The sequence below is a fragment of the Sapajus apella genome, unplaced genomic scaffold (genome assembly GCF_009761245.1).
Source record: "Sapajus apella isolate SASKATOON/1434 unplaced genomic scaffold, GSC_monkey_1.0 scaffold44, whole genome shotgun sequence".
Classification (NCBI taxonomy): domain Eukaryota; kingdom Metazoa; phylum Chordata; class Mammalia; order Primates; family Cebidae; genus Sapajus; species Sapajus apella.
Genome location: NW_022436984.1, coordinates 1953333 through 1969240, shown reverse-complemented (window position 1 = coordinate 1969240; position 15908 = coordinate 1953333). Strand labels below are relative to the sequence as shown.

At 41.5% G+C, this 15908-nt stretch overlaps 1 protein-coding gene across 4 annotated transcripts in view; it reads right to left on the bottom strand.

Moving 5' to 3' along the window:
* The window catches only part of BABAM2 (BRISC and BRCA1 A complex member 2), a 450034-nt gene that overhangs the window by 42024 nt on the left and 392102 nt on the right, over positions 1-15908 (bottom strand). The gene's annotated exons all lie outside the window — the stretch shown is intronic.

Below are 15908 nucleotides of genomic sequence, written 5' to 3'. Positions count from 1 at the left end.
GAATTCTCTTCATATCTGCTTTAAGTGTCTGTTATAGCACAAACTCCTCAAGGGTTGGGCACTGTCCTCCGCATCTATAATTCGATGGAGGAATCGGAACAGAGGCTGTTTTTCAAGAATGTATTTAGAAAAAAAGGTAAAGAGTTCTACTTTATAGAATATGGCAACCAGACTACTAGGAAAAATGAAGTTATCACTCTACTTCCAATCAAACAGTGAATTTTGATACTCAGCAGTTTCCATTTTTTCCATATGCATTACCACATATATTTATATCTCCTAAATCAGTGGGAGTTCCTTAATGGAATGCATCAGGGACTAATCTGAGCACTAAATATGTCTGCTGTGACAGTATAGGCTAATTCTAATCCTTGCTGTTAACATGTGTTAAAAGATTTATCTTTTCATTTTGGGGTTCTTTAACTCGATTTTTAAAAGTAAAATGACTGGTTATTAGTTGAGGCAAATCATCATTAAAAACAGACTGTTTCAATAGCACATTCAGAAAGGTATATAATGTATTGTGTGTGAATGTTATCCACTTCTAGGAAAAAGAATAGCAACAGTATAAAAATAACAAGAAAAACAAGTATAGAATTTTCTAGATTGACAGAGTACCTTTACACACGGTATCTAATTTGTTACTTAGAACTCCATGACAGAGACATTATCTTCAACATTTGCATTTAACGGGTGGGCAAACCTAAGGCTCTAGGAAGTTTATTAACTTTCTCATGTCACAGCTAGGCAGAGGCAAGACTCAAATCTAGCCCCATGATTCAAACACTGGGCTCCTACTATGCCCCACGTTGCCTTCTGCTCCAAAGGACACTGGCTTGATCTGCTTACGACTCATCCACTATGCCACAATTTAGGAAGCTAAAGTTGTCATTGTGAAGGGTATATAAGGTTCATCTTTGAAGATATATTTAAAAATACATACCAGATAATTAGGCCGGGCGCGGTGGCTCAAGCCTGTAATCCCAGCACTTTGGGAGGCCGAGGCGGGTGGATCACGAGGTCAAGAGATCGAGACCATCCTGGTCAACATGGTGAAACCCCGTCTCTACTAAAGCTACAAAAGATTAGCTGGGCATGGTGGTGCGTGCCTGTAATCCCAGCTACTCAGGAGGCTGAGGCAGGAGAATTGCCTGAACCCAGGAGGCGGAGGTTGCGGTGAGCCGAGATCGCGCCATTGCACTCCAGCCTGGGTAACAAGAGCGAAACTCCGTCTCAAAAAAAAAAAAAAAAAAATACAAAACTTAGCCAGGCATGGTGCTGAGCACCTGTAATTCCAGCTACTCAGGAGGCTGAGGTGGGAGAATCACTTGAGGTGAAGGTTGAGGGAGCTAAGATTGCGCTACTGCACTCCAGCCTGGGAAACAGAGCAAGACTCTGTCTCAAAAATAAAGAAAGAAACAGAAGTACATATTAGATAATTATACATCTATCACTATTCCAGTCTGGGGTCACATTCAACTTGGACTAGGTCCTATCAGCACTCAATGTGATTTCTTCAAGGAAAACTTAGGTCTGTATCAGACTTCTAAAGAGAAGCCAGAAAACCCCCAAGAATCAAAAAACCATCCCGTTGGGAGGGCCTCTTAGACCTCTGAGTACACTGACTCTGATGATGTCTGACTCAGCGCTGTAGGGGGTTTCTACAGATGAATCACATGACAACCAAAGAAAAGGGCACGATTTTGAATGTCCACTCTTTAGTCACATTTTTCAAGCACAATAGGGCAGTCTGAATGTGTCTACTGGTGCCAAAACAGAGATTTCATAATAGATAGGAACAATACAAAATATGAAAAAGATGGACTCAAATGATAAATAATTAAATTCAGAAATCGCTTTTGAGTCCCTCCATTTTGCAAAGCATGATCTGTAACATCTTCAGTCACTCTGCACAAATATTGGTTTCTAAAATTAACTTTATATATTTTCTCATTACTACTTCCATTTCTTCTAATTAATTTGTATGTATGTATGTATGTATGTATGTATGTATGTATGTATTTTTGAGACAGAGTCTCGCTCTGTCACCCAGGCTGGATGGAGTGCAGTGATGTAATCTCACCTAACTGCAACCTCCCTCCCAGGTTTTAGCAATTCTCGTGATAATCCCAACCCTTTGGGAAGCCAAGGAGGGCAGATCACCTGAGGTCAGGAGTTCAAGACCAGCCTGGCCAACATAGTGAAACCTCATCTGTACTAAAAATACAAAAAATTTGCTGGACATGGTGGCATGGACCTGTAATCCCAGCTACTTGGGAGGCTGAGACAGGAGAATCTCTTGAACCCAGGAGGTGGAGGTTGCAGTGAGCCGAGATCGCACCATTGCACTCCAGCCTGGGCAACAAAGAGTGAAACTCTGTCCACTCCCCCCAAAATAAGAAAAAATAAAGGGTATTTGCATATACTTTGACTTCAGTTGTTTTATATTACGTACACTTTTGCAAATATAAAACAAGATACAGATTAACCTCCAAAGCAATCGTTACTGGCACACAAGTACCATGCAAGCTTCCTTACAAGAGAGCAACAATTTTAAACAGTAGAACTCAATGACAATAATTTATAAATTTAAAGCAAATACACTCATCACTCAGTATCCAAAGCAATGCAGATAATACCACAGACTATGTGATTTTCAAACTACTGGCTTCTCTGGGCTTTGGAATGTCTTCTATCTTTCGTTCTGTAGAAAATGAGCTGCTGGTATTAGCATTTTAATATGCTGAAAAATGATTTTTTCCTACCTATTTTGGAATCATCTTCTTTGACCCCCTAAATGCCCAAATAGCATCAGAAATAATGCAAAATGCAAAGGCAATTGATCTACCTGGGCAAGTGAGTTGTTCTGATTTTTAAAAAATGGCAGCAAGCTAATGTTGATATGTACCATGGTCCCCAGAAAGCACTGATTACATGATTATTTCTCCATGGAGATTTGTCTAACAAAGTGTAACTGTAGCCAATATTAAAATTTGAATACTTTCTCAGTGAACACAGCAAATGTATTATTAAAGGAGCAGGAATGGTCAGAGAACTTCAGAGATAAAACTGGTAATTCACATATGAGAAAATAAAATTTTAAAAATACAAATATCTTGCTTCATTCAACTAAGTTGTAGCCTGTCTATATCAGTCAATGATCAACAAAACAATGGCTTATTTAAAAATGGTCTGTGCATAAGAATGAGTTAATAACTAAAATATTTATGAGAAATACTTTGCATATTTCTGACAAGAATGATTTGAATGGTACAACTCAGTCAAGATTAAAAAAATTAAAACTTGCTAGGCTGGGCGCCGGTGGCTCACGCCTGTAATCCCAGCACTTTGGGAGGCCGAGGCGGGTGGATCACAAGGTCAAGAGTTCGAGACCATCCTGGTCAACATGGTGAAACCCCGTCTCTACTAAAACTACAAAAAATTAGCTGGGCATGGTGGCGCGTGCCTGTAATCCCAGCTACTCAGGAGGCTGAGGCAGGAGAATTGCCTGAACCCAGGAGGCGGAGGTTGCAGTGAGCCAAGATCGCGCCATTGCACTCCAGCCTGGGTAACAAGAGTGAAACTCCATCTCAAAAAAAAAAAAAAAACAACAAAAAAAAAACTTGCTTTCCTTGTCACCAAATATTTCTGTCACTTAACTTTTGCCTATGGGTTAAGTCATGATTTTCTGATGCATAAATGACTTTAGGACTTCCACCAGCTAACTTGCTCTGAAGGAACCTCCCAAATTTCAAGGATTTGGGGCTCATTTTTTCAGCTATATCAAAATCGAACACTTTAACCATTTGCTTTCTCTCTCTCTTCTTTTTTTTTTTTTGAGATGGAGTCTCACTCTGTCACCTGGGCTGGAGTGCAGTGGTACGATCTTGGCTCGCTGCAGCCTCTGCCTCCTGGGAGGTTCTCCTGCCTCAGCCTCCTGAGTATCTGGGATTACAGGCACCCGGCACTATGCCCAGCTATTTTTTTGTATTTTTAGTGGAGACAGGGTTTTACCATGTTGGCCAGGCTGGTCTCGAACTCCTGACCTTGTGATTTCCTCACCTCAGCCTCCCAAAGTGTTGGGATTACAGGCGTGAGCCACTGCACCCAGCCACCATTTGCTTTCTTAGAACCTACAGGCTCAGGTTCGATTCTTAGAGCAGAACCATCCCATTTGATTCAGTTACTTATTGTCAGTATTATTTTGATAACAGCTTCCTATTTCCTTCTTCCTGTATACAGAGACTTGGTTGGCTCTTTATCTACAGAGGGGATGGTTTGCACTTGTTTAGTAGAATTTCAATAACCATTTCCTTCTTCTCCCCCCTTTTTTTTTTCTTTTAGAGATAAGGGTCTTGCCACATTGTCCAGGCTGGTCTCAAACTGCTGGCCTCAAGTGATCCTCCCTCCTCGGCCTCCCAAAGTGTTGGGATTACAGGCATGAGCCAATAACTGGTCTCAATAACTATTTGTGAAGCATTATTTTCTTCAAGAACTCGTTGAAACAAGTCACACCAAATGCTTCTTAATTCTGCACAGACCTGGCTGTTCACAGGATGCATTCACAGGGCTCTGAAGCCCTGCGGGAAGGGAGGAAGAATTAAGCCCTGCAACAGTTGCCTCACTCTGGACACTCCTTGCGGTGACGGGTTCTGTGGGTTACAGTCCCAGAACTTGTGGTGCTCTCCAGACAACAGCCAACCATGCAGCTTTGGGGGAAGAATGCACTGATAAACTATGCTGCCTCTCTGTGAACGCTGGTGAGGTCCAAGTAGTGGCTGCAGTTCTACCTTCCCAAGCAAACATGCTTACCTGCCCCCAAATGCTCATCTTTTCACTAGCAGACAACTCCAGTAAGGTGGTATCTCAGTTCATAAGACTTTCTAGAAACTTCTCACTTCTCCAAAAACCTCAACAATGGAAAAATGAATAGCAAAAATAAATGTCTTACCATGCATCTGATTCCCAGGAGAGCCTATCAGACATTCAACATTTCAGGCATAGTTCTAACAAGTTTAATTACATAATTTTTCCAGAAAAAAACAAAATGTATCCAATTATGGCAAGATGAGGACAAGGCACATTAACAGCAAGTAGTCATAATTCACAGTCTAGCACAGAGGAAGAATATAACAAATACAAGCAGGGTTAGGAGGGCTGAAAGAATCCCAGTCTGGCCATTTAGTGTAGGAACGAAAAGCTCCATACATCCCAGTTGTCCCTTACGCCATCACCACATAGTAAGTGATATTCACTCCCAATCTTGGTAGCGGTGGCAGACAGTTGTGGTTGCCTACCTAACACCCATTCTTCATTCCTCTTTCTTATGGGCAGAGCCTTCCTCTCGCCCCAGAGTCTGACAGTGCTGGATATCACTCTCTTAGCCTTCCATAAACCAAGACATGGAAATGTGACTCAGTCCTGCCAATAGGCCCTGGGGGGAAGTGGACTATGGGCCTTTTGAGAAATATTTTCCTCCCTGATTAAACACACGTGTAAGGAGAAGCCCCCAACTCATTCTTCCCTTAGAGCTGATCATGTGAGGTCCTGAGGCTTGGTGTTGAGTCGCCCATCTTGTGACCATGAGGGAAGGTCAGCCTGTCATCATTGTGTGGCTAGATTCACCATCCCTGGACTACCCAGCTCTGGATTTCTTGTTATGTGAGATGATTACAAATCTTTACTATTAAACCTCTTGTAATTTGGGTCTTCTAATACTCGCAGTCAAAGGTTGCTAAGGAAATGTTATTTCCTGAAGCTTCTGTTCAAGAAGGCAAGAGAATTATATAATCTATTTCAGAAATATTTCTACCAAGCATGGTTAACAAAGCCTTCAAGGCGCATAAATAGGAAAGTTTTAGTTGTCTGGAAAATTCAGTTTTGTGGGACAGTTCGATCCTTGAAAATGCCAAACAAGTGAGGGGTTAACCATAATTGCTTCCCTGGGAGTCACATCATCAAATATTTTCATCATTATTCACAAGTTGGCGATTATTTCATTTCTTCAAACCTTCCACACTATATATTCCTGTGCTTCCCCCCGTGTTCTTGGGTCAGCAGGGAGGATACTCATAGATTCGCTTTGTGGTGCTTATGGTTATATTCCCATTTCCAGGCCTCTCAGGACATTCTAGTTCCTCGAAGCTTCGTTAGGAAACGTTTTAACCCCTTGTTGAATTGCTGTAATGTCACTCTCTGATGAGGATTCCATTTGAGGCTGATTTTTCCTGAGAGCCATCTGTATACTTTTCATTCCCAGGCTGCCCCCACAAGCAATGTGGGAAGCCTGCCCTATATTTACTGGCCAACCTCAATCTTACTACCTACACACTAAACCTTTGAGACCTGTGGATTCCAACCACTGGAAAATTAACGCTACATATCCAAAATACTCACTACAAGAAATAGAAAAGTAACATTTTCCGATTCAGAAGTATCTATTCAAGGTATCTCCATTTATTATCACTGCCTTTCATTTAAGTGACAAGAAAGACAAAATATTAACCAGGTTTTGTTAAATGGGTTTGACTTTTCAGTGGTTTAAACTGTTTGTTATATAATCATGTAAACAAATTATCTTTGGGTTTTTTTTTTTTTGTTTGTTTGTTTGTTTTTTTTTTTTGAGATGGAATTAGCTCTTGTTGCCCGGGGTGGAGTGCAGTGGCAAGATCTTGGCTCATTGCAGCCTCCACCTCCTGGGTTCAAGTGATTCTCCTGCTTCAGCCTCCCAAGTAGCTGGGATTACAGGTGTCCACCACCACATCTAGCTAATTTTTTGTATTTTAAGTAGAGAAGGGGTTACACTGTGTTGGCCAGGCTGGTCTTGAACTCTTGACCTCGGGTGGTCCATCCATCTTGGCCTCCCAAAGTCCTGGGATTACAGGTGTGAACCACCATGCCTGGCCTATCTTTGGGGTTCAATATTACCAAACTGAAGCTTGAAGTTTCTTAGATTTTTCTGCATATGCTAAAAAATCCTATTATGGAAAGAGCCAGCATGCTATGCCCTTGAAGTCAGATAAAGTGAGTTCAAATCGTGGCCACATCATCAATTAGTGGTGACATCACAGGCAAAATATTTCACCTCTTTGAATCCTGATTTTCTCATCTGTAAAATGAGGATAATAATTTATATCTCATAGTGTTTTTTGAAAGGATTAAATAAAAACCAAACAGGTACTCAGTTTAAGTGCTCATTTCTTTTCCCTATCACCCTTTTTAAAGTGTTTCTTTTTCCATCTAGCTTTATACACTGTTCCGTACATGTGAAATTTCTGATAACTACAGCATACATTTCAGCTTCTTAAATTCTAATTATTTTGATGTAAATCTTTGTAAACTTCACATCTCAGTAAGTATCACATACTGAAAATAAATTAGCCTTTTTTTGGAAGACAGAGAACACATGAAAAGTTATACACAATGGCCCAAGTGTTGAGGAAGATTGAGCTTACTATTTCACTAATACCTCCTACCTAAGGGCTCGTATTCCCTAAACCTCATTTCTGAAAATGCACCTCAAGTAATTTTAATTCACCTCCCCAGGTAGGAATCACTGCAGAGAACTGTGAGGTCCCCAAGTGGAGGGGCCGTGAATTAGTTTTAGTATTCCTAGCACTTAGTACAGTGCATGACACATGAGGAACACTCAGCCTGCTGAACTGAAGGAAAGGCTCATACGAAAGACATGCAAATTAAAACCTCAATGAACTTCTACCCATACCCACTAGATTGAGAAACATTTAAAAACTGGAAAATACCCAAGTGTTATCAAAGCTATAGAACATTGGGAATTCCCATTCCCTGATGATGATGATATAAATTGCTAAAACTCTTGTACAATAAAAGTGAAGGTGTACATATTCCATGACACAGCAATTCCACTCCTAAGGAAGTACCGCATGTGCATAAGATCACAGGAGAAGGCCTAATGTAGTACCACCTGTGTTAACAAAAACTGGAAACATCTTAAATGTCTGTCAGCTGGAGACTGGATAAATACATCGTGCATATTCTTTCACAGGAATACCTTGCAGCAGTTTAAATGAATGAGCTAGGGCTACGTGTATCAACCTAGTTGAATCTCCAAGACCTAAAGTTCAGTGAAAAAAGCAAGTTACAGATGAACACTGTTCAGTACATACTTACAAGGTTCAAAAACGTGCACACATTACATACTATTTAGGAATGTCTAGTAATGAAAGTATAAAAACATACATGAGAAAGATATACACCAAATTAAGGGTAGTGGTTACCTCTGTGGGTTGGGAAAAGGGAATGAAGGATGGGGATACGTCTTGGAGGGGCACTCAAGGCGCTTCATCTGAATTGACAGTGTGCTACTGCTTTTTCTTTTTTTTTTTGAGACAGAGTCTCTCTGTCACCCAGGCTGGAGTACAGTGGCATGATCTTGGCTCACCGCAACCTCCACCTCCTGGGTTCAAGCCGGGTTCAAGTGGTATGATTACAGGCATGAGCCACTGTGCCTGGCTTGACAGTGTGCCATTTCTTTAAAAAAGTCAGACACGACCAGGTGTGGTGGCTCACGCCTGTAATCCCAGCACTTTGGGAGCCTGAGGCAGGTGGATCACAAGATCAGGAGTTCGAGACCATCCTGGTTAACATAGTGAAACCCCATCTCTACTAAAAATACAAAAATTAGCTGGGTATGGTGGCGTGCACTTGTAGTCCCAGCTACTTGGAAGGCTGAGGCAGAAGAACTGCTTGAACCTGGGAGGCAGAGGTTGCATTGAGCTGAGATCGCACCATTGCACTCTAGCCTGGGTGACAGAGTGAGACTCTGTCTCAAGAAAAAAAAAAAAAGTCAGAAGCGATTACAACAAAGTATGAAGATTTGATTAAGGTGGGTACATGGGTATTTGTTTTCATAGTCTTTATAAACATATGTAAGCTTTAAATAGTTATAATTTTAAAAAGTTTAAAAAGCAAGACATTAATATTCATAGAAGCAGAAATCAGTATGATTCCATTTATATAAAGTTCAAAAATAGAAAAAAATGATTGATATATTTTTATGGATACATACTAAGTGGTAAAGCTGTTGAGAAAATCAAGGGGGCAGTGAACATAAAGTTCAGGGTAGTGGTTCCTTCTGGGAGAGACACCCATAGGATGTCTATGATACTGGCACTATTAAGTTTGGTGGTGTTTTATGAGTTTTTAAAGTGTGTGGGTATATTTTACATAATCATGTGTGTGTGTGCATGTGTATGTGTGTGTATAAACAGATACATATTACTTTGAAAATGGGGGCATTTATAAAAAAAAAAAAAAAAGAAAAACTAAGAGGGTCAGGAAAAGTGAATAGTCTTCAGAAAAAAACCAAAAAAACAAAACACCACAGTAGGTAGAGTGCCAGGAATAATGAGGGTGTCCATGCCCCCGAGCTCATGGTCTGGAAAAGGATACCTGGCAAGTTCAATAAGCAACTTCAGCTGAGCATGCTAAGACAATATAGGAGGCATGCATGTGGTGTCATGCAGGGAGAAGGGCAGCTGAAGAAGAGATGGACTTTGAGTTGGTTCTAGAAGGTTACAAGCTGAATCAGAATTGGAGCCTGGAGAGTATCTCATAGAAAGGAAAAGACTCAATAAAGCATTTGATACTGTGTAAACATAATTCTCCACTTTTTATTTTGCTCTTTTGGTACCATATATTCAATGTAGAAAAGCCATAACCTATCCCAACACTTTGAGAAGCCAAGGTGGGTGGATCACCTGAGGTCAGGAGTTCAAGATCAGCCTGACCAACACGGTGAAACCCTGTCTCTACTAAAGATATGAAAATTAGCTGGCCGTGGTGGTGGGTGCCTGTAATCCCAGCTACTTGGAGGCTGAGGCATGAAAATTGCTTGAACCTGGGAGGCGGAGGTTGCAGCAAGCTGAGATCATGCCATTGCACTCCAGCCTGGGCGACAGAATGAGACTGTCTCAAAAAACAAAAAACAAAAAACAAAAAAAAAAAAGAAAGGAAAAAGAAAAGCCATAACCTGCCTTATCTTACCAGTGTTTCCCACTACTCTCCTGACCTTTGTATCTGTGAACAGAAATAGGTGACACAAAGATGAAGGAAGCAGATGCTGGTATCAGGAAGCTCACAGTCAAGTCGTTCTCCCTGTCTGGAGGGTGCCCCTTGTTTTTCTGGGTTTATCTGATTTTACTCTCATCAAAGTTCAGATGATCAGAAATGCCTCTTCTCTGGAACTCTGCATGCTTCCAACCTGTGCTCCCAAGCAGGGCTCACTCAAGGTGAGTCCGCATGAGGACGAAAAAAAAGCCTATCAGTGGCTGAGGCTGGGATGAAGGGGTCCCCAAAGTAGGAACCCCTCTATCCCTCTGCTTCATCCACTCCCTCATCCATCACACACTGAGTGAGCAGATTCTCTGTTCCAGGCCCCATGCTGGAACTGAGGGTCCACATTTCCTGGAGAGGGGCCGGGTGTGTTGTGCCCCTCCTGCCTGCTATGCCACCTGGGTTCTGTGCCCTCTGGATATGCCTCCTACTTGGATCCTGGCCCCTTTGCTGCTCTGAGATTCTCATTTCCTCAGGCCTGGCTCTATGTTCATTCCTTTCAACCCATTCTTGCTTCCAACTCTGTGATGCAGTCCAAGCCCCACCTTCTTCCAGGAAGCCTTCCTTGCATGCTCCATCACTCAGTGATTTCTCCAGCCTCCGTGTCCACATAATCAACCTCTCAGCTGGACTGTTGACAATTTCAACATATTTATCTTTATGTTAGATCCCCACATGTGTGCCACTGGGGTAGACACACGGTAGGTAGTGGACGCATATTCAGTGACTGGCATTGACTAGTGAGGAAATGGTAACTGCACTAGAAATGTACAAAGAAACATGCTTTTATGAGATACAGAAAGAAATCGAGCAAGAGAAAACACCATAAATAGCATTTAGTACTGTTTTAACATCTATTTTTAAAAGAATTGAGTCACAATAAATAAACTCCTGGCCTGGGAGGATTAAAAAAGAAATCTGGCTAAATTAAGGAAGAGTTTGATTAAAAGAATCCTTAAATAAATTACAATGTATTCAAATGCAAAATAGTTAGCACTTAAAAATTGGGCAAAGTCTTGAAAAAGTCAGAAGCTTATAATTTCAAAGAATTCACGGACAAAGTACTAAATGTAAATGATAAGAAGGAAAAGGGCAAATGAGGTGTCTGTGGTTAAAGTAAGGGGTCAGTTTAAATTCCTGTCTTGAAAAATTAGAACAAAGCAGCTAGATACAAATTTGGGAATACTGTGACTACCCCAATGCGAAGGATGACTAACGTGGCTTTAGGAAGAAAAAAAAAGTTCCTCAAACGAATCTAACTTTTTTCCCTAAAGGATCTAGCTATGACCTTTATATTCTAGAGAAAATAACATGTATCCAAATTGACAAACATTCCCTGAGCACCTACCCTGGTCAGCTCTAGGGAAACCCAGCTGAGTAAGGCCAAGTCCTCCTCCCCACAGTGCCAGCATGTTCTCAACTCACTGTTCTCAGGAATGGATGCGAGGATGAAGGTTGTAACAGAGGTGTTGACTCCCACATGGTAAGGGGCAAAGATACACCCTCGAAGAGCTGCTAGGAGGCTTATTAGATGAGATGACTTTGGTCAGGGCCTTGAAAAACAACTAGGATTTGGACAGGCAGTGGCAGTGGGAAGACTATGGCTGGGAAGGGAGGGAGAGAGGCAAGAGAATCTGGGCAGAGGGAAAAGTGTTGAACATTCCCCAGTGCGGGAATGCGGCAGATCTGGGTAGACGGAATACAGGCTGAAGGACAGAAGCTAGAGCAGAGGAGCCCTGGATAAAGCTGTCAAACTGTGGAGTGTTCTGAAGACACAGCAAAGGGCTGTGAATATATTTCTATGAGCAGTATTATCCTTCAACATTTCTAGGAAAAAAAGCCCACACCACTCATTCCAGTGTGGCAGACATTTTCCTATAATACCGCCAGCATGGTACAAATCCTCTAGAACGGAGAATGCTTTGGAAAGTATAATGTACAAATCAAAAAATACGTTATTATTTATTACTAGAAGAATGTGATTATTTACTTCTCAGTATAGGAACCAATTCCTCTTTACAAAACATCTCCTAAGACTTATCAGCCAGGTGTAGTGGCTCATGCCTGTAATCCTAGCACTTTGGAAGGCCAAGGTGGTAGGATCGTGTTCAAGGGAGACTCCAAGTGGAAGTCTTGATAATGGACTTCCTGTGTAAAAAATCCAGAGTCAGGCCTGAAGTTTGGGACAGGGTGTAAGACTGGCACAGGCCACAGTTTAAATCAAACATCTGGCAGAGGCATTACGTGTTTCCTCATAAGACGTGGTTAGAAGTTCTGATTACCATGGCATTCCCCCATGCAGAAACCTTCATTAGCCTATTTTTCTTTCTACATTATCCTTTCCAAGCAGTTTCCACGCTGTATTTATACCGTGCAGGAATATTACAATTATAGGAAAATGTCTGACCCACCAGAATGAGTGGAATGGGGATATTTTCCCAAGAAATATTAAAAAGTAAGCCACTGAGTCTGCAAGATGGGTGGGGAACAGCTTATCTGGGTGAAGCCGACTGCTGAGTGTGGAAGGCAGTGCTCTGGAGATGGGCGTGCCTCCTTCCCCATTCCTAAGACGGGAAAACCTTTAAGCTCAACGTTGGAAATGAAGCAGGTAAAGCACGCCGTACACTGTCAGGCACACAGAAAGGGCTTGATAAATAAAGCCTGCAACCTAAAGGAACGCAGGGTTGGGAGAACGGGATACTGGGAAGAAAATGGTGTTTGGAATTGGACAGATCCGGGCTTGATTCCTCCTTTGCCAGTTGCTACCTGGGTGACCTCAGGCAATTGACTGAACTCTCTGAGTCTAGGTTCTCTCATCTTTAAAATGGGATAATACCTACCTTGCAAGGCTGTTGGATGGCTTACATGACATAATGAGTATATGTGCAGAACACTTGGCACATGGCAGGTCTTCATAAGTGATACCTATTATTACTCACTTTTCTCTTAGAAGCAATTAAAACAAACAAACAAACCTGACTATATATAATTTCTTTTCTACCCTGATTTCCAGCTGAGAAAATATAACCAAGCTTTCAAAACAACTTTCAAAACAAGTTGAAAGTTTAGCCTTCAACTTAGTTTTGTCCACCTCTTTATTTGAGGTAAATTCAGAGTCCTTTGGAACTCTTTACTTTTAATTCTACAATCTTCCATCAAATAAAAAATTGTAACTCTAGAGAATCTATGCTCAAAGGGGGCCCTGTAGCCAAACCAGACCACGTATCAGAAAAGTTCTGAACAGAGAGGAGGCCTGATGAAATCTTGATCAGACAGTTTTCTTTTGGGCTTTGATTAGGAAGTATTCTCCCAATTCTCATAGGTGCTTTAAGATAAAGACTTTTTCTTTTTTGCTAACCAATTTATTTGTGAGTGGTTTTGTTTTTTTTTAAAAAAAGACCAGCAGGCCGGGTGTGGTGGCTCACGCCTGTAATCCCAGCACTTTGGGAGGCCCAGGCGGGTGGGTCACCTGAGGTCAGGAGTTCGAGACCAGCCTGGCCAACATGGTGAAACCCCGTCTCTACTAAAAATACAAAAATTAGCCAAGTATGGTGGCGTGTGCCTTTAATCCCAGCTACTTGGGAGGCTGAGGCAGGAGAACCACTTGAACCCGGAGGCGGAGGTTGCAGTGAGCCAAGATTGCGCTGCTGTACTCCAGCCAGGGTGACAGAGCAAGACTCCATCTCAAAAAAAAAAAAAGAAAAAAAGACCAGCAATACAATCAATCTTTGTATATGTAGGATTTCCTGTTTGGCCTGTGGGTTATCCAGGTTTTTGTTTTCTTTTGTTGTTATTGTTTTTTGACTAGCTCCTTGGCCATTACTTCTTCTATGAACATGGCGGGGAGAGGCAGCAGGGGAATGGAAATTAACGTTCCTCTTTGATAGCAATTCCAATTAGAAATTTCATTTGAGATAAAGGCATGATTGCTGCCTGAAATACTGTTTTTAAATTGTCATATTATTCTGAAATTTAACTAACTCAAAGAGAATAAACCGTGCAATCATAAGGTGATCATGTTGAGGCTAGCCCTTGACTGGGATGAGTTGCCTGACTTGTACTTAAAGGAATAAGATACTTTTCAATCAAAGGTATTGAATCATTGTTAATCCTAAGAAAAGCATGCATATTCACACTCAGCAAACCATTTCTGACAGCTGTGCCTTCCAGATAACTGAAAGCTCTAAAACTTTTATTTTTCATTGTTTGCGATAAAAAAATATTTATAAAATAGATCTCACATTTACTTCTCCACTATCCCTTTCTAAATGACTCAAAGTCAAACTTATGAATATCAATACTTATAGAGTGGGCCATGCAATTGTGACATCAAGGCCTATGTCATGCCAGTCCCTAAGCTAAGTGTGTCCTCTATTTGCAGTTTCTTGGTTCCCTCCACACCTACCTCCTGGGCCTGGGCTGTTAGGTTACTCTTCTCGTATTCTTACAATGCTAGTGTATTTATGTACCACAGACCTTCTCTGGGAAGTTAAACTGCAAAGAACTTGAAACAAACTAACAAATAAACAAACAAAATACAGAATGATCCAAGGGACTCGGGAACTAGCCACCAAGGTTACTAGAAGGTGAGAATCAGGCCTGAGAGTGAAATACAGAGAAGTGGTGACCCTCTTGAGTTACTTCTTCCTGACTACCTTCTGACAAGTGTACTTACAGGGTGTACTGTAGCTACATGAGACATTTACTTAAAAATCTCTGAGTCCTGTCATAAGAGAGGATATATTTGCTAAAGCACAGTTCAGCAAGGAGCCCTGCAAATCAACTCTCCATTTAACAAATGAGGAGATTATGCTCTAGAGTGGTGAACTGCCTCAACTGCTTCAGCAGCTGCAGAGAGAAGCCCAGGGTCCAGAGAGCTACATCCACAATACCAGGCCACTGTATTTAACACAGTACATCTCCCTGCAGACACACAGTAACTGCCACTACAATAGCTGTACGACTTTGGGTTACTGATTAATCTATGGTTGAGAAATCTCTTACTACAGACAATTGTTAAGCATGGGGTTTTTTAAATCTTGATTTTCATTCTAATAAATACTTTCTTAATGCTAAGAAAAAGGAGAAAAATCAGCATTTATTGAATACCTACAATGTGCTGGGTGCTTTCTGCCATATGATTCCACCTCGCCCCTTTCTAGGAGTAAGCCTGCCCTGGAGCAAGCCAGAGAACTTGAAGCTATGAGGAGATGCGGCCAGGATTCAACCCTGCCTGCTGGGTCTGGAGCCCATGCTCTTTCTACAAGTGCTATAAATGTGATTTGTCACTTGTTTCTGATGTGGAAGGAGCTTCTGCTTGGCTATTTTGAATCATCTACCATTTCAGCCAGGGGTTGCTATAGGCAAGCACATCTCTGGCTGTTGATCAAGAAAGCTCAAATGTCTGAGAGACTGACATACACAGTCGTGCTCGACAGGAGGAAGTGTATGATGTCTGTCTTTCAGACCAAGTTAAGCTCAAGGGCACGATGATCTCAGACTTTTAAGAACTTTTATTTTTGATGTTTTCATGTTCTTGTTTTATTCCTTTTGGTTGGGAAAACATCTTACAGTCATATCTACGCGGTCTTAATGGCATGGGACACTGTTGCTCACTTCTGTCCTTCTCCCATGGTTTCCATAACACTGTATTGGTCTGCTACTTCTCTTCCTTTTAAAATTTTTACTGCCTCTTTTTCTCCATCTGCTTAACACTTCCTCAATCCCAAAGCTCAGTTGAGGGACCTGTTAAACCTGAAGGCTTGGCATTTCAGTGCTCCTTTTTCAGAAAGTCTCATGTGATGTTAGTAACCTTT